This window comes from Geotrypetes seraphini, chromosome 8 (assembly GCF_902459505.1).
Source record: "Geotrypetes seraphini chromosome 8, aGeoSer1.1, whole genome shotgun sequence".
NCBI lineage: Eukaryota > Metazoa > Chordata > Amphibia > Gymnophiona > Dermophiidae > Geotrypetes > Geotrypetes seraphini.
In genome coordinates, this window is record NC_047091.1 from 106,155,890 (window position 1) to 106,176,073 (window position 20,184).

General features: G+C 44.5%; 1 protein-coding gene across 4 annotated transcripts in view; it reads right to left on the reverse strand.

Annotated features, from left to right (window-relative positions):
* KDM4B (lysine demethylase 4B) overlaps positions 1-20,184 on the reverse strand; it is a 354,261-nt gene that overhangs the window by 87,358 nt on the left and 246,719 nt on the right. The gene's annotated exons all lie outside the window — the stretch shown is intronic.

Below are 20,184 nucleotides of genomic sequence, written 5' to 3' on the forward strand. Positions count from 1 at the left end.
TAAGTCCCCTTTTGGCCTAAGGCCCTAGGTGTTCAAAGTAGGTAGCAGGGAAATGTCCATTCTCAAAAAAAAAAAAAAAAAAAAAAAGTCCAAAATGTGGGGTTTTTTTTGAGAATGTCCTACCTGTACTTTCAGCAGTTTAATCACCCAGACTGCCACTACGTGTATGCTTACAACACATTCCTGACCCTAAAATTGCCCAAGTTCCAAATGGCCAAAACAAAACCTTTTAGGCGAAGGAAGGTCAGTCCTTCGCCTAAAAGCACGATTCTCTAACCAGCGTCTGTCATAAACAACGCCGGTTAGAGAATCATGGAACCGTCCCCCCCTACAATGATCGCAGCAGGAGAGATGCCCAATCTCTCCTGCCGCCACCCGCAGCGACCCCTCCCCCCAACAAATTGTGGCAGGAGGGATGCCTAATCCATCCTGCTGCCACCCCCACCAAACTTTCTGCGCGATCACACTCTTCACCAGCAGAGGGATGCCTGATCCCTCCTTCTGGACAATCCCCTCGAGATCACACTCTTCACCAACATGAGGGATGCCCAATCGATCTGCTTAACCCCTGCCGGACCACCCAGCCCACCCTCTGGACACCCCCTCCATCCCCACCTGGACCCCTCTAGCCCCCCAACCCCCTCTAACCTTCTTTAAATGGTCAGATGGGTCCTCCCTCCGTCCAGCAGGCCCACCTTCGCCTGAATGGTGGGCCTGCCCCTTCCCTGTGCATTGTGGGATGCACTGGGGAGGGCCTAGGGCCTGATTGGCCCAGGCGCCTAAGGCCCCACCCATAGGAGGGGTCTTAGGCAACTGAGCCAACCGGAATCTTAGGTTGGCTCATGTGCCTGAGCCCCAGGAAGAGGCAGGCCCGCCATACAGAGGAAGGACCCGTCCGTCCGACAATCAAAATAAGGTTGGGGGGGATAAGGTGGTGTCTGGGGGGGTGGAGGAAGGTACAGGGGAGGTTGTCCGGCAGGAGGGATTGGGCATTCCTCCTGCCGTTGAAAAGGCAATGAAAAGGCCTAAGCTGGTTTTAGATGCGTCTAAAACCAGTTTTGATTATCAGTACTTGGGCGTCCTGTCTTTCTGATTGTCCACGTACCAACTTAGGCCAGTTTTAATTATGAGCTCCATAAAATCCAATATGCAAGATCAACTTATATACTATGGAAAATTACCTGTGCCTCTAATTTTTACACAGTACTGCTTAAGGTGCATGTACTAATTTACCATGGCTATGTGACATCCAAGTATTCCCTCTTACATGGGCCTGAGTGTTACACAAGAGCTCGAGAGAGTACCACAATATATTACAAGACAGAGAATCTATGTTCTGACAGGTTTTTGCCTCTTAATTATTTTTTAGTAGTGGTGCAGAAACAACTGTTTTGTTTTTGGAGGGTGTGGTCAGAGAAAGTGAAATTACTTACCTGTAATGAAGGTTCCCTATTACCACCAGGAGAATGGAACCAAATGTGGGCAATTCTAGACCCAAGAAGATATAGTGGGAAGGAAGCTCTAAATAAAAAGATTATTCAGTATGGACTTCTCAAACACACTGTTCAAGTGGGAACTTGAGTTTAAATTATAGGGTTTGGTAAAGATGTGGGCAGAAGCCCAAGTTGCTGCTTTACAAATTTCCACAATGGAGGTAGATCTTAGGATGGCCACTGTAGTTGATTTCAAGCAAAGCTCGAATAGTAATGTGGCCTGCAGTCAATTCAGTCTGACATCAAGCTGGATATAGTGTGTTTTGATATATGCCCCGTTTGGATCATAGATGATCTATGTACATTGATTCTGTCATCTTGGGTAGCTCTTAAGAAATACAGCAGCAGGACTTGTCTACAATTGAGGGTTTAAAGGAAGGTCTCTGCTGGTTGGAGTGAGGCTTTGGAAAGATGACTGGGGGACAATTGCTGGTTAAGGTGAACTTCGAGATTATTTTTGGTAACAAAGTTAGGATATGTTTGAAAAATCACTTTTGTTGGGAAAGAAATCGGTGGCAGAAGTGATATGTTAGGGTTTCTAACTCACTGACCTGATTCGCAGAAGTGGTAGTCTCCAAGAACAGAATCTTGCAGGAGAGATGACACAGTCAGTAGCGTACCTAGGGGGGGGGGGGGGCAGTTCACCCCGGGTGCACGCCCCAAGGGGGTGCACAGAAGACAGCTGAACGGGGACGACGGGGGACCCATGGGATTAAATACAACTGGAGCCGCGAAGCTCGTCTTGTGTTCCTACCTGCCCTGCAGCGCACACATAAGCGACTGGAAGTCTTCCCGATGTCAGCGCTGATGTCGGAGGGAGGGAGGGCTTTGCTTAAGCCCTCCTTCCGACGTCAGCGCTGACATCGGGGAAGGCTTCCGGTTGGCTATGTGTGCACGGCAGGGCAGGTAGGAACACAAGACAAGCCTCGCTTAGAAAGTTGCTAAGATGAGGGCTAGGAGGCAAACGTGGAACACAAAAGGGGGGAGGGAGTGCATTTTTGGACACAGAAGGCATGGGAAAGAGGAAGGGAGGGAAAGAGATGCTGAGGTGGGGGAGGGAATGCGTTTTTGGACACAGAAGGCATGAGAGAGAAGAAGGGAGGGAAAGAGATGCTGAAGTGGGGAAGGGAATGCGTTTTTGGACACAGAAGGCATGGGAGAGAGGAAGGGAGAGAAAGAGATGCTGAGGTGGGGGGAGGGAATGCGTTTTTGGACACAGAAGGCATGGACTTGGGAGAGAGGAAGGGAGGGAAAGAGTTGGTTGTGTACACGGGGAATGGAAGAAAGGAGAATTTTTGGTCATAGGGAGGGAGTGAGGTACAGACAGTGGCATACTGGGGTGGGGGTGGGGTGGTCGGCACCGGGTTTATGCCCCAGCGGGGTGCACAGCTGGCCACCCTCCAGTGTTCTCCCTAGGCCGGCAAACTGCGGCTCTTTAGCCACTTGAGTGCCACCGCCGCCATCGGGAACAGTCCGGCGCCGAGTTCTCCCTGCTTTTCCCTGTGGGGCCGACCAACTCTCGCCGTCCGCATCAATTCTGACGTCGGAGAGGACGTTCTGGGCCAGCTAGTCGCTGCCTGGCTGGCCCAGAACGTCCTCTCTGATGTTAGAATTGACGTCGGGCGGTGAGAGTTGGTTGGCTCCGCGGGGAAGAGAAGCAGGGCAAACTTGGTGCTGGCCTGTTTCCGATGGTGGAAGTGGCAACCTATTCCCCAGCGGCGGTGGCACCATTTTCCCAATGGTGGTGACATAGGGGAGGGCAGGGAGAAAGAAAGAAAGGGGGGGGGCAGGGAGTCAGAAAGAAAGAAAGGGGGAAGGGTGAAACAAAGAAAGAAATAGGGCACGGAGAGAGAGAGAAAGACAGACATACAGAAAGAAAGGGGGTATGGAGAGAGAGAAAAAGAAAGAAGGGGGCAGGGTGAAACAAAGAAAAATTTGGGGGAGGGAATGAGGTCTGGAGGAGAGGAAGCATACAGGAGGTTGAAAGAAGGGAAGAAATATTGGATGCACAGTCAGAAGAATAAAGTGCAACCAGAGACTGATGAAATTACCAAAGGTAGGAAAAATGATTTTATTTTCAATTTAGTGATCAAAATGTGTCCGTTTTGAGAATTTATATATGCTGTCTATATTTTGCACTATGGCTCCCTTTTACTAAACCGCAATAGCGGTTTTTAGCGCAGGGAGCCTATGAGTGTCGAGAGCAGCATGGGGCATTCAGCGCAGCTCCCTGCACTAAAAACCACTATCGCGGTTTAGTAGAAAGGGAGGGGGTATATTTGTCTATTTTTGTATAGTTGTTACTGAGGTGACATTGCATAAAGTAATCTGTCTTGACCTCTTTGAAAACCCGCGGAATATAAATGATAATTAACATTTTCTCTGCGTACAGTGGGCTTTGTGTTTTTAAAATTTTATTGTTGGTAGATCATTTTCACCTGGCCACAAAGGTAAGGGGGGGGAGGGGAGCTGCTGAAAGATATCTAGTAATCCTTGCAGGCTTGACTGTGCAGGGAATTATTTTTGTAAAAACATGTTTTGTTATGTGACTGGCATTATTTAGACTTTAATTTCTATGAATGAATAGAATGAAAATGATATCAAATTACTTGCTTGTTTTTATGTGCATGCGCTGAAGGAAAGTGGAGAGAGAGTGGGCTGAGGATGCTGAAGGGAAATGGGGAAGAGAGAGTGGGGAGAAGACGCTGATTTATAAATTGGCAATTGTACAGAATATTGTTTCTTTTTATACTTTAATATAAAAAGTTAAATATAAAACAATTCAAGGCTTGTGTGGATGAAATCAGGTGGTTTGCAGGGATGGGGACCTAGCTTACGGGGATTAGTCCAATAAAGTGGTATTTTTTTATTTCTCATTATTTGTTTTATTTTTATTTGTTAATTTGTAAAGTGGTGATTGTTATGTATCAGTTTTTTCAAATTTACATCTACTGTCTTTATATTTTGCACTGTATTAGAGGACATGTGTTACTGTTTTTGTGGTGTTGCATTGTATCCAGGGTCTGGTTTCTTGGCGGTTCAGTTTAACTTTAGTCTACATATTTCTATTCTTAGTTTGTGATTATTCTAAATTGGGAGAGGGTGTATCTCTGTTCTATGTGTAAGAAAAAAACATAGTTTTCAGTTGGCATTGACTGCAGGATCAATTGCCTGTGCGTGATCTGGCTTGTTTAGTTTTGCAATATATGTGTTGGTGTTCTATTGCTCACTGCAGTGTTTAAGATGCTGCCTTTTCCTAGGTACACTCTTGTGCGATATGTGGATTGTTACTAAAAATCATATTTTTCATATAGATGGGGGGGGGATTCATAGTCAAAAGCGTGCGACGACAAAGGTGCGCCGACAACCCAGCGCAGACAACCGAGCGCAAGGTGGAAGCGTGTCGAAGAAAAACAGTATTTTAAGGGGCTCCGATGGGGGGTGTTAGTGGGGAACCCCCCACTTTACTTAATAGAGATCGTGCCGGCGTTGTGGGGGGTTGTAACCCCCCTCATTTACTGGAAACTTAACTTTTTCCCTCTTTTTTAGGGAAAAAGTGAAGTTTTCAGTATAATGTGGGGGGTTACAACCCCCCAAACCCCCCCCAACGCCGGCGCGATCTCTGTTAAGTAAAGTGGGGGGTTCCCCCCCACACCCCCTGTCGTAGCCCTTTAAAATACTGTTTTTCTTCGGCGCGCTTCCGCCTTGCGCTCAGTTGTCTGCGCTGGGTTGTCGTCGCGCGCTTCTGACCTGTCACCGGGGGGGAGGGGGGTCATAAAGTGATGGGCCCTGGGTGTCACATATGCTAGTAGGTACGCCACTGGACACAGTGATACTTGGGACAAGGGCTCAAAAGAAGCTTGAGTGTGCTCAGTGTGGACAATGTTCACAATGTTCATGTCCAAAGGAGGGGGTGGTGGAGGGTGTGTTAAAGGAAGTCTTGGCATGAATAATTCCTCTCACAAATCTAGCAACTAAAGGATGAATAGATATCTGTTTTCTCTCTAGCAACTACTGGAAATTTAAGATAGGTCTTAAAACTGAATTGTTTGAGCAATCTTACAAAACATAGCTTGGAAATAAAACTTCAGGACAGTATTATCCTACCATATATCTACAGTTCAGCCATCTTTTGGATTTTAAATGGTTGTATTATGCATTTTCCCCTCCTATTGTTATCAACACTTCCATAAATATGTAAATATAATTTTATTTGCTTTCTCAGTTTTTCCACAGATAAAGATAGTCCAGTAGTGGAAGGACAGAAGTGATGGTATTTAGGGAGTGCCAAGAATACCAAAAGGCAAAATACTTACATTTATAACTAAGATTTTCTTGTCAGTTTCTAGGATGCAAGTATTTGAAGTATTCCATGTGATACCAGCCTCGAAGAAACAAAATTGCTTTTCAAGATCCATGCCATCAGTGCCAGAGAGCTTAGACGGGAGTGCAGCAGATGACCCTTCTGCTGGGTTAGAAGGGAGGGGTGTGCGCTAAGACAAAAAGGCTGTTGGAGCAAGGGAATCCATTAAGGAGCAAAGGATGATCCATGCTCAGGTTGAGTATCTCGTCAATGACTCTGGATAGGAAATGTACTGGTGGAAAGTCACATTCATATGACCACCTACTAATATCCAGAATAACTGCCTCTGGCAGCACAAAGGGCAGCCAGACAATGTGGGAAAGATTCAAGAAGGTATCTGGAGCCATGCAGACTGCAGTGCGTCCGACAGTTGTTGACAGGTGCGTGGTGGTGGATCCAGTCACTGAACTTGTCAATCGAGGTGGCCCCAAATGTGCTTGATTGGGTTAAGGTCTGGAAAATTTAGAGGACAGGAAAGTAGCTGGAAGTCTTGGTTATGCTCTGCGAACCACTCGCAAGCAATTCTGGTGGTATGACATGTCGCATTGCCCTCATAAGCCATAGGGAAAACCATCAACATGTACAGATGTACTTGATTGGCAAGGATGGAGAGATACCCATATCGGATAAGAGTGTTTTCTAGAGGTATCAAGGGACCCAGACCATATCAAGAAAACATTCCCCAGACCATAATGCTGCTGCCACCAGCTTGTGTACGTCCAACAGTGGTTGCTGGATGTTTGTTCTTGGCAGTTTAAGGCCTGACATGCTAACATCCATCCATTCAATGGAGCTCATAATGTGACTCATTGGAGAAAGCAACCCTCTGCCAGATGGTACAAGTCCAATGTCAATACTCCTATACAAATATCAGCCATTTTTTGTGATGAACCATCATGAGCATGGGTGCGGTTCATCAGCCATCTGCTCTGGAGCCCCATTCGCAACTGGATTCACTGTAATGTCATTTGGGACACATATCTGTAAGCCCCCTGGTTCTTTTGATGGTGAGTTGCTCCATAGTTTAGTGCCAATCGGCCTGCACCAACCTGCTCAGCTGACATTCACCTCTCACATCAATGGCTCATGCTGCCCCCCAGTTGCCATGTTAGGTTGTTGAAAAGGTTCCATCTATCCACTCAAGGTACACTTTAACCACAGCAGTCTGTGAAGTCTGAACAGTTCACAAACGCCGTCATTTCCGAAATGCTGCCGCTCCTAGTCCAGTAGCTGATGATCATGCCTTTCTCAATGTCTGATAAATCATGCTATTTTCCCCATGACAGCCATGGTTGCTATCCTGGCAACTTGCTGACATCCCACCTTATATATCTATGAAGTCTTAATGCAACACGTACATTCGTTCATTGGCCGTGTGTCCCTGACATCAGAGGTAGACGGTAGTCATAATAATGTGGCTCAACTGTGTAGAAAGTACTGTGCAAAGTCTCTGCTTGGATAAACAAAAAAGGAAACGTCTAGTGGTATTAAGACGTGAACATATCTATTGATGGTGTTGTTCAAAGTACTTAAGTAAAAAAATAAATGTAAATTTTAAGTAAAAAAAACCATACAGTGAAAAACCCAAAAAATTTTCTTCGGTGAAAGTCAAAAAGTTATTGCCCTATATATACTTTTTTAGTAAAAGGTAAAGGTACTGCAACTATAACCAATGCAATTATTAATATTTTTATCCCAACAGCAACTTTATTGCTCTACAATTCAATCCACTTTGCTTCTAGTAAAACAAAATTTTGAAAATGGCTGCCATTCATGTGTGAGTATGCTTGTGAGTCATTAATCCAGCACATCTGAAAAAAAATAAAAAAGTGTACTGCAACTGCAATAGCAAAAGAGAAATGTTCACTCTGATAAAAAGTTCCCTTAAATCAGGCCAGGCTGCAATATTACCTATTCTTCTGACTGGGTCTGCAGGTTTTGATCAAGGGAATCTCTATCTGAAACACTATTTCCTTACAGCAAAGAATACTTTACCATCATCACTGTCATCATTTGCATTAGAAGTAGTGCTGTCTAATTCCTCACTAGCATCTGCATCTTGGTTATTGTCGTCATGCTGTCAAATTACAAAGAAGGCATTCATAAAGTTGGAATCATTGTCCATTGTTCTAACAATTTTTATTTTGAAGGCAAACTCTTGTTTGAATATCTTTGAGAATTGATGCAAGAATATAAAATTTGTAGGAATCCTTCAGTCTTAAATTCGACAAGCAGACTTACTTCTCTCAAGACTATAAACCCAGTGGACAGTCACCCCAATGTAAAATTTTCCATGGGATGATTAGCCGTCTGTTGTGATAGCAAAATGTGCCGTTCACCAAAAATTGCTACTAGAAATGGCAGAAAAATATTGTCTGCATAAGAGAAGCTTTTCTCTTATGCCACTACTGGTTACAGTTAGCTTAGATTTTTGAGGTTACAAAGAGAACCATAAATATGAGGCGCTACCCAAAAGTTTGTGGAATGTGAACAACGCGCACAAACGGGATATAGTATGCCCTTCTGCCGCTAGAGGTGTCTAGCAGTATTTATGTGAATCAGTGTGCCAACGTGCGTGCAGCTGAATGGTCGCATTGCTTTGTTCTGTGCAATTTTGTAAGGTTGTGTTTTAGTGACTCAGCGGATTTTGATATGATTTTATTCGATATGATTTTATTCAATATGATTTTCGATATGATTTTACTGAGCAAAGAATCTGCATCAAATTTTGTTTCAAACTTTAAAAAAACTGCTGCACATATGCTCCAGGAAGCCTTTGGAGATAATGCCATGTGTTAATGCAAAACCTTTCTTTGGTACAAACGCTTCAAGGACGGACGAACATCTGTCCACAACGATGACCTTTCCGGACGACCATCACCAAGCACAACACCGGAAACTATAGCAAAAGTTTGTGAGACTATCCTTGCAGATCATAGGCAAACTATCCACGATGTTTGTGAGATAGTAGGAAAGTCCAATTCATTGGACTCCTGCCATTCTCCGCACTACAAGCCCGTGGTTTCCAATCCGTGCCCTTAGTGAATCTAGACCTAAGAGTTTTGGTAAGCAAATTTTTTATTATTAATTCCCCAAACTTTTGAATAGTATCTTGTAAATGTATTCAGAAAATTAAAGCTTGGTCCAATTCAGTTCATCTTAAACTGAATACTGATAAAATCAAAATTTTATGGTTTAGTATGGATCCTACCAGTATTCCAAATTCAATTCTGAACTATGAAACATAGAAACATGATGGCAGATAAAGGCCAAATGGCCCATCTAGTCTGCCCATCCGCAGTAACCATTATCTCTTTCTCTCTCCAAGAGATCCCACGTGCCTATCCCAGGCCCTCTTGAATTCAGAGACAGTCTCTGTCTCCACCACATCTTCTGGGAGACTGTTCCATGCATCTACCACTCTTTCTATAAAAAAGTATTTCCTTAGATTATTCCTGAGCCCATCACCTCTTAACTTCAGCCTATGCCCTCTCATTGCAGTTTCCTTTCAAATAAAAGAGATTCGACTCATGCACATTATGCAGGTATTTAAACGTCTCTATCATATCTCCCCTCTTCCGCCTTTCCTCCAAAGCAGGTGTGTAAAATATTGGTCCTCGAGGGGGTCACGTGATGTCGAGCTGCTGAGCAGACGTCGGTGGGGTAAGCTCCCGATCCCGTTCCCACCATCGGCTATTATTGACCCCTGAACGCCGCAATTTCGTCGCTGTATTTTGGCGCTGGAATTGGTGTTGCTCTCCCACAGTGTTTTCCTGCAATCGGGGCTTTATGACAAGCAAGCTGCCTCGCCGGGAGAGGGATCGCGGTCACGCGGGTGATTCCAAGATGGCCGACCGCGAGTCTCCCCCGCCGCTCCCGGCGCCGACCGCGTGGGTGTCCGAAATAGTGGCCGAAGTGAAGTTACTATTGGAGGGATCCCTGACCACGAAACTACAACCTATCGTGGACAAATTGGATTCTGTGGACACTCGGCTGGAAACACTGCAGGGAGAGTTTGCCTCCTACCAGCAATGTCTCACCACTTTGGAGGATAGAGTTCAGCAACGTGAAGGGGACCATCAACAACTGCGAGCTCAGCTTGTCGCTATGGAAGCAAAGGTGGAGGACCTTGAGAATCGGTCTCGCCGGGGGAATCTGCGACTGGTAGGCTTACCTGAATCAGTGAAGGATGGTGAGCTCCATCCCTTTCTGGAATCTTGGCTGCAGCGCTCTTTAACCTTATCTTAAGCGCATGGTCCCCTGAGAATTGAACGCGCTCATCGTTTGGGCCCGCTGGGAGAACCAGGCTCGAGAGCTCGAACTGTCATCCTTAAGTTATTGAACTCTGCCCATAAACAAGAGATTCTGCAAGCCATTCGTACTTCGGGCCCCCTGCTGTATGACAATTCCAGGGTGTTATGTTTCCAGGACTATTCCCCCGCTCTACAAGCCAAACGGAAGGAGTTTACTCCCATCTGCTCCCAGCTGTTTCGGATGAAAATTTCTTTTGCCTTGCTGTATCCTGCACGTCTGCGGATCCGACATGCTGGTCAGACTCACTTCTTTACGGTGGCGGCTGAAGCGCTTCGCTTTTTGCAATCCTTGCAGGCCCCAGACCCTGCTCCTTGATAGCCCATTGGTTCTTTTCAGCTGGAGTTCCACTGGTCTATATATACCTCCTCTGTCTGCTGTGTCCTGGAAGCCTTGATGCCAGACGGCCAGCTCCCGTGGTGGTCTGCTCTGGGCAGTACTTATTTTGAGGGCTGGCAGACCTTGATGTGGTGCAGGCGCGATGGACCGATCTGGACTTCCTTAGGACAATATTCCTTTCTTATCCTTCCTGGACTGTGTGGATGATTGGGGGGGGGAGTGCATGTTTATGTTGAGTTGGATGGAGTGTTTTGTATATAGGGAGCGATTCTCCCTTCCCGAGTGACTGTATGATTGAGGGATTGGCGTGGATGGGTAGGACAGGGAGGGAGTATTTGAGTGTTGGGTAGTGGGGGTTGATGGTACCTATGGAGGCTCCGTTGAGCATTTGCTTGTTGATTTATATTGCATTATTTCCTGATTGGTGGTTGCCCAATTTAATGCCTAGTCTGTTATTGGGCATCGGGCGAGGTGTGGTTGGGATTGTTTCTGTATTGTTTGGGGTGGTTTCTGGGGTGCATTACATTTTTTTTGATTGCCTATAGATGGGGTTGCTTTGACTTGGCGAGGGTTGTTTCTTGTACATATTGTCTGCTAGGGGGGGGGGTTGGGAGCTACTTCACAGGGCCCTTGGACCACTAGTGGGTCGCAAGAGGGATGGGGAGGGGATGGTGGGGGGGAGGGGCGGGTGGGTGGGTGGGTATGTGGGGTTTTCTTTTTGTTTTTCTCTTTCTACTTCTTTTTTTTTTCTCTCTTCCCTTTTCTTTTATTTATTTTTGTGTGTTCCTGGTGCCCTACAGGTGGCCTTTTGTCTGGTGGTGGAAGCTCGGGTCTGGATTGAGGTCCTGGGAGCTGGTCGCTGGCTGGGACGGCCTCGCTCTCGGTTCTCTTTTTGGATTTTTGCCTGTCCTTTGTCTTTCTAATTTCACTTATGAAGCCTCTTAGATGTATTTCCTGGAATATAAATGGGGTCACTTCACCTATTAAACGACAAAAAATTTTGAGAGCCTTGAACCGTCAGAGAGCTGATCTTGTCTTCTTGCAGGAGACGCATTTGTCAGCGGCAGAGCATGCTAAACTCCAGACTTGGTGGGTTGGTCAACATTTGGGAGCACCGGCGAACAACCGTAAGGCGGGAGTTCTGATTTTGATTCGGAAGGGGTTGCCCTTTGTCCTTCAACAGCAGTGGGCGGATCCTGGGGGACGGTATATCATTGCTAAGGCGCTCCTTCATCGTCAGCCTGTGATTCTTTGTAATGTTTACGCTCCTAACAGTTATGACTCTCGGTTTTTCTCCTCGCTTATTCGCCTTCTTGGTCAACATTCTGATATTCCTTTATTGGTGGGAGGGGACTTCAATTGTGTTCATGACCCTTTGTTGGATAAATCACTTCCTACTCCCCAGGATAGGGTGCATCCTACTAGGGGTATTTCTTTACTTTGCTCATCATTGGATGTTCTTGATGTCTGGCGGACGCTTCATCCAGGTGAGCGTGATTATACTCACGTTTCTAGGGCTCATGCCTCTTTATCCCGGATTGATTACTGGTTGACTTCTAGCTCTTTGTTTTCTCAGATTGAATCGGCCACGATTGGTTCCTTTGATGTCTCTGATCACACCATGATTTTGTTGACCTTGCATTTGGATGTCTCTTCCCCGGGCTCCTTCCGCTGGCGATTTCCGCTCCGTTTGTATAAGGATCCGAAGTTTCAGGAGTTTCTGCTTCGGAAATGGTCTGACTATCAACATCATAATATGGAACATCGGGCTGACTCTACTCTCTTCTGGGAGGCTGCGAAAGCGGTGCTGCGCGGTGAGATCATGTCATATTCCAGCCATCAAAGACGTGCTCGAGATAGGGAGATTTTACACTTGGAACGTAGGGTAGGTGACCTACGTCGGCTTTATGGTCAATCTCACACTTCCTCTTTGCGTTCTCAGCTCTTGGCCTCCCAGTGCAAACTTCAGGAATTGTTGCATGCTAGAACGGTCAAGTCGCTTGCTTATTATAGGTATCAACTTTTTCGCCATGGGAACCAACGTGGGACGCTCTTGGCAAGGGTGGTCCGTCGGTCAGCGGGTCGTACTCCTGTCCTCCAACTTCGCTCAGATGGGGGGGCCATGGTCCGGACGGATGCCGAGATTAACGCGGTGTTCTTTGACTACTATAGGCAACTTTATTCACAACAATCTGATTTAATGGATGGCACGGCCTATTTAGATGGCCTTTCCCTTCCGGGTCTGTCTGATCAGGCAGTGGTGAGTCTTAATGCCCCTATCACGGCTGAGGAGGTAGCAAGAGTAATACAGAATGGGTCGTTGCTGAAGGCCCCCGGGCCGGATGGTTTCCGGATGGAATTCTATAAACTCCTCCATCCCACCATAGCACCTGTACTGGCTGAGACCTTCACGGCCGCTATTCAGCGGGGTACCCTTCCGGATTCTCTCTCCTCTGCTCAAATAGTCGTGCTGTTGAAGCCTAATAGGGATGCTGCCCTTTCTTCTTCTTACCGTCCTATCTCCCTGTTGAATGTGGAGGCCAAGATGTTTGCCAAGGTTTTGGCTAATCGATTGGCTTGTGTTCTTCCTGATTTGATTGCTTCCCCTCAGGTGGGATTTGTGCAGGGGCGTACTAGTGTGAAAAACATTAGATCCATACTGGCTTCTTTGGAATTTGTGGAGAGGACCCGTCTTCCTTCCCTATTGGTCAGCTTTGATGCGGAAAAAGCCTTTGACCGTGTTTCTTGGAACTTTTTATTTGAGGTTTTAACTCGGTATGGCATAACAGGGTTTTTTCAGGATGCGATTCGGGTGCTTTATCATTCACCTACAGCCTTCGTTTGGGTCAATGGACATAGTTCTCCTCTGTTCCCCATCCATCGTGGTACGCGTCAGGGATGTCCCCTTTCTCCATTGCTCTTTGCTCTGTCGTTAGACCCTTTGATCCGTGATATTCAGCTTAATAGAGCTATTTCAGGTATTCGAATTGGTTCTTCCGAATTCAAGATCTCGGCTTTTGCGGATGATCTCTTGGTTCATATTTCAGATCCCATTGTATCTCTTTCCAATCTGATGGCCACTTTTCAGGAATATGGAGATTATTCTGGTTTTAAGCTTAATCTTGACAAATCTTTAGCGTTGGCCACGTCCTCGTCGTTACGGGACTCTTGGCCTGGGCCCTTCCCGCTTCAATGGGCTTCCTCTTCGTTTCGTTACTTAGGGATCTTGTTGACGCCTTGTACTTCGGCGTTATATCGCGTCAACATTGATTCTTTGTTCTGTTCCTCGACTGAGTATTTTGCTCGTTGGTCTCCTCTTCCACTGTCTTTATTAGGCAGGATCCATTTGTTTAACATGATCCTTTTTCCAAAATGGCTTTATACTTTGCAGTTACTTCCTTTGTGGCTTTTGAAACGGGATATTACTAAATTGCATTCTATGCTTTCTAGATTCTGCTGGGGGGGTCGACGACCACGGGTGGCGTTGCGTTACCTGTTTGGCTCGTGGGGAGGCGGGGGACTGGGGTTACCGCAGTTCCGGTTATACAATGCGGCCTGTTTGTTGCGTTACCTGGGGGAGTGGCTTTCGGATCACCAGGATTTTACTCCGAAACCCTATGAGAAGGATTTTTTTGCCCCTTGGCATATTTTGTCCTTGGTGCAGTCGCCTCGTTCTGCCTTACCGGTGCCATTTAGGGGAAGTGTGTTGTTACACTCTCTACGCGTCATCTGGTCTTATGTATTGCATTCTTGGAATGGTACTCCCTCGACTACTAGATACTTACCTATTCAGGGGAATCTGCAATTTAGCCCTGGTAGTGAGAATGCTTGTTTTCGTAAACTGGCATCTCGGGATTATACGCTGCTTGCTCATGTTCTCCAGGCTGATGGCTCTTTAATGTCCTGGGATGTTCTAGTCCGGTCTGGAATTTTTTCTGTGGGTGACTTTTTTGCGTTTCGGCAACTTCATCATTATATTCAATCTCTCCCCCGAGCCGCTTTGGCGTTTCCTATTGAGGACAGATTTGCGACACTACTGGATCCCTATTTGGAGACTGGGTTTACGGTTTCAGGTCTTTATAAAGATCTCCAGCTTTGGTTAGGTCCGGCTGATCGTGCTGCACTCCAAGCTCGCTGGTGTCAAGATTTGGGGATGGCTCAGGATGCTTTGGATCTCCCTTCCTTAATTTCCAGAATTCCAGGAGTGTCTGTTAATGCAGATCTCCGGGAGTGTCAATTTAGGGTGATTCATCGCGGCTATTTTACGAAAAGTCAGTTATATTATTCAGGTTATACAGATTCTCCGTTGTGTCCCAAGTGTCTCCAGCAACCCCACTCGTTTATTCATGCCTTTTGGTCCTGTGTGAAAATTAAACTCTTCTGGAGACAGGTTTTATCTTATGTGGAGCGCATTTTTGGTAAGGCACTCCCCCTTTCTGCAGCTGGTCTCCTGCTGGATAAATATGAGGCCTTTTGTTTATCTGATTCGGGTCAGCGGCAGTTTATGAGACGGGTGGGTGTCTTGGGGAAGAAGGTGATTCTGGCTGTTTGGATTGGAGATACCTTGCCCTCCTTCTGGGCTTGGAGGAATCGTTTGCATGCTCTGCTGCTGTTGGAGCGGAAGGATGCGTCTTTTAGCCTGCGAAGAAAACGCCAATTTCTGCGGATCTGGGATTCTTATCTTTTTTCATTGTCACCACGGGCTCGAAGTGATATCCTGAATTTATTGTAATTCTCTCTGGGCCCCGAGCTTGTTGTATTTTTGTGAGGGCACCAGGTGCACCTTCTGTTCTTCCCCCCCCTTTTTTTTTTTTTCTTTTCTCTTTCTTTTCTTCTTTCTCTCTTCTCAGTGTTGGAGTTTAGCTTTTCTCTTTGGCAGTGGGTTATCTGAGTCCAAGCCTACTGCACTAGGGTTCTTCTACTTTTCAGATCAGGGAGTTTGGGGTGGGGTGGGGGTGGGGTGTTGAATCCGATCTCATGTATCTGATTATTTTCTTTGTAATTGTGATTCTTGTTTGTTGGTTTGTGTTTTTGTATTATTTGATAATAAAAATTGATTCAACATAAAATATTGGTCCTCGAGGGCTGCAATCCAGTCAGGTTTTCAGGATTTCCTCAATGAATATGCATGAGATCTATTTGCATACACTGCTTTCATTGTATGCTAATAGATCTCATGCATATTTATTGGGGAAATCCTGAAAAACTGACAGGATTGCAGCCCTCGAGGACCATTTCACACCCCTGCTCCAAAGTATACAGATTGAGATCTTTAAGTCTGTCCCCATATGCCTTATGATGAAGACCACATACCATTTTAGTAGCTATCCCCTCGACCAACTTCATCCTTTTTTATATCTTTTTGAAGGCCTCCAGAATTGTACACAATATTCTAAATGAGGTCTCACCAAATTCTTATACAGGGGCATCAATACCTCCTTTTTCCTACTGAATACTGAAATGATTTCTAAAGTTTTGGGTATGCTCCTTGATTCTTCTTTAACAATGGAGCATCAGGTTAATAATTTGGTTTGAAAAACATATTTCAAACTTAAACAACTATGTCTACTGTGTTCTTACTTTCTTCCTGATCATTTTAGAATTATAGTTCAGCTTTCTGTTTTTTATCCATGTTAGATTACACTGGTCACACAAACCAAAAAGAATTGACCCCAAGGAATCCACAGAGAAAAGAGTCCTAGAGAAACAAGAAAACACTGTGGAGTGACGATGATCCTGAAATGGACTTTAATGAAAGAATCAAAGTACCAAATATACAATAAAATAATTCACATGAAAAAATAGTAATTAATTCACATACAAATCAAAAGGGCCTAGTTCGCTAGTAGCGCAGGACCCAACATGGTCCACATTTCAACAAGATGTCTTCTTCAGGGGTCCCTAAGAGTCCTATGATGATGAATACGTGGAAAAACTGGTATGTGGTCAACATAAAAAAAGTTTTTCTTTGCTACTGAGAACTTAAGAAGTGTTCTTAATTAATTTACTGACGCTGATTTCAGATCTGTAATTGAAATTCAGTTAGCACATCAGGGTTCTGAGATACACGTTACTGATTGCCATATTGGCACAATATTGCGAGTATGAACTGCCCCACCAAACTTGTGTTAAGGAGTTTACTCTGAAAACAAACACGAAAACAATAAGGAGACATGTTACAGCATATATTTACGCCTCTCTTAATTCACACAAAAGTGATGTCAGCATGTTCAGAAATGTTTGAGACACTTGCTTTTACACTTGTACTGTACATTTGTCTCTCTTTGCAAGAACCAACAATAGTCCTCCATCATACTGGGATTGAACTTTCCCTATCTGCTTTCCATCAACTTGATATCTTGATGAAATCTTTCCCCATGCTCATCACTGACATCACCAAGATTGGGTGGGAAGAAGTCAAGATGAGAATGTAAGAAGTGCATTTTAAGTGACATTCTGGCACCCATTAGCTGATATGCTGTCAGCATGTTCTCCACAAGCTCAACATAATTCTTTGATCTGTGATACCATGAAAATTCTGAACCACCAGCACAAATGATTCTCATGCTGCTAATTCAGCTGGGTTCAACTTCTGTTTGAACACATCATCAAGGATCAATTCACGGATTTTGGGAGCAACAAAAAATACCTTCTTTGATTTTGGCTTCACTTTTCTTGAAACCAAACGAACTTCTTAGGTGCTGAAATACATCACCATTTCTGTCCATTGCCTTGACAAAATTTTTCAGGAGTCCCAGTCAGGGCTGTGGAGTCGGAGTCGAGGAGTTGGAGGAAATTTCGGGTACCTGGAGTCGGAGTCAGAAGTACAAAAAACTGAGGAGTCGGAGTATTTATCTACCGACTCCATTTTTGAACTTGGCATACCAATCACGAGCGATTCTTTCAGCTATAGCACCCACTATATACACAGCACAAATGTTGCGAGCAGCTTCTGAGGCCTTAGAACCTTGATTAAAAGCAAAAAGAAGGTGGTGTCGAAAATGCTCATTTCTCTCAACTTGACATTCCATTTTAACGATCTGAAAATTAACCAGTGCTGTGGAGTTGGAGTCGGAGGAAATTTCGGGTACCTGGAGTCAGAGTCTGAAGTACAAAAAACTGAGGAGTCGGAGTCGGAACATTTATTTACCGACTCCACAGCCCTGGTCCCAGTTTTATGTGAAGTGCTGGAAGATAGATTTTATCATGATATACGGTACTAATGGCTGGTGCTTCACATTGAATCTGCCAGATATGGATTAATCATGGTTTGGCCATTGTTTCTGCCTGTAGTGGTTGGCATTATCACGACTGTTCCAAAGACACAAAAAGCCACATGTATTTGGTGTACCCCAGTTGCAGACCCAGAAGGAGTGACACAACTTTGAGATCACCACAGAGGTTCCATTGGTGATCTGCATAGCGTGTGAGTTTTAAAAGCGTCTCCATTGACTCATACGTTTCCTTCAACCAAACTGCATGAGCAACAGGAACAGATGGCTTCTGGTTTCCATTGTGTAAAAGTACCACTTTAAGGCTTTCTTTGCTTGAATCGATGAATAGTCTCCATTCGTCAGAAGCATGTTCATATCCCAGTTCACGCATGAGGCCATTAATATCAGTACAGAAACAAATGTTTCCTTCCATTTGGTAAAAGAAAGCCAGGATGGTGTGATGATCACAGAAAAAAAAAAGATATTTTGGAGTCCTGCCTTAAAAGATTCTATTGCTTCAGCCTTGAACTCAACAATTCTGCTTTCTCCTTTGACAGTGACAAGTCTCTAACCAGATCAATTCAGATTCATACAACTCCTCCACAGCAGCAGAGGCAAAATTCTTCATCTGAACTTTCGGCACATTGTGCTGCAGATGTGGAAGAACGAATTGGAACTAGATTCTCCGAGCCATGACTTTGCAGAAATTGTGTAGAAATCATTATATCAGAGGAGAGGTTTATATGACCATGACTGGAAACTGGGAGTTACAAGAAGTTGTACGATTTTCTGCGAGACTCTTTGAGGCTTTTCCTACCCTTCGATGTTATATATGTAAGATTATTATTGGTGGTAATGAGAAATTGATTTTCAGTAGGTCTTTTTTTTTTTTAAATTTGGATGACGATATTGCCAACCGTTCCCTATTTTGTGAAGTGTTATAATAGGATATCCAGAGTTTGAAAAAATTCTCCCTGCCAAGTGTTGGGGGCATAAATATTTACTAGCGTATAGACTTGTGTAATAAGCTGCATCTTTAATAATAAGAATCTACCCTCTGAGTCACAAACTGTAATCCCCCCATCCCTTACCCTTTGTTTATCCAACCCTGCCAAGCCCCTACTGACCAAACATAATAGGGAAGCACCACATTTAAGCATGCTTATCCACAGGAGGAAGAGATCATTGTCCCACATACTTCTATTCTACCTGTATAACTAAGTAATTGAAAGTACTTAATTATCCATAGACTATAGTAACAACCTCCAAGTGTAACCAAATTATCATTTTTAGACATATAAATGCATCCTAGTGATAACTACATCTCTTAGTATCATTGTCTCGGTAAATCTTCTAAGCAAAGATCGGTGTCCAGAGTCATCCAATTATACCACTCTCTCAAATCAAAACTAAATTTACCAAATCACCAAGCCTCTTCAAAAAGGCCCTACAGAATGTGGTCGGCCTTCTGACAATAATCTAGAAAGTCACCCTCCAACTTGTATCACATGCTGCCTACAAGGCCTGGAGGAGAGTGGTAAGGTAGATTGGGGTCTCAAATGAGTCCCAGTTGTTGTTGAGAAGCAGAAATCAACGGGAGCTCTGGAAAAATCTGAGTTGTGTCTTCCAGTGTCTTAACTGATCATAGCAAGCCCGCTAAGTAAAAAGCAAGGCGAATAGATGGTGCCATCAATAGTGAGTGTTATTTTCCCGCAGATATTTAATTAAAGGTTTTAAGACCACTCTTCATCGAAGAGTTACATATGCCAGATCTTGATAAGAGTTCAGTTTCATGTTTCCCACTTAATGACCGTTTGTGCTCAGGCCTTTGATATGATCACTTCCTTAAGTTTAAAATAAGCAATTATGTCCTGTGGTTTATTTGCATGCAGTGCAGCCAGATATGCCAGTTCAATACATATAGAGTCAGGAGATATTTGAGCAAAGCCATCTAACAATAACATGTTTGCTACTTGCTATGTCACCCTTTCACAATCTATAAAATCTGCAGTCTCAGGAATGCCCCTGATCCAAACAGTTGCTCCTATTCTTCTATTTTACCTAGGATGTAAAGCTAATTTGTTTGTACTACCATGGAGCTGACCTCCATACTAGCTTCCTTATGAGCCTCATCCATGCGGTGTCCCAGCTCTGCTAATTCTGAATGGAGGTCTGAAGCTAATGCTGTGAGTTCATTACAGACAGCTTTTATATCGACTTTAATTTTCTGAAGCATTTTCTCAAACGTTGGTCAGCTGACCTACTGGTTGGCTTGCTGTGTTCACTATGTTCTCCAGTGCCGTTAGCTTTGATGAAGCCAATGAATGGATATCTTTCTCCACCAGATGTTTTTCAGGTTGTTCGGTTGAAATGTAAAGTCTTTAAGATTCCGGCAGCTGGATTGCAACATCGCAACTAAGGGGAAGGCCATAGAATTAAAGTTGTCTGGTGCCTGTTTGGATTG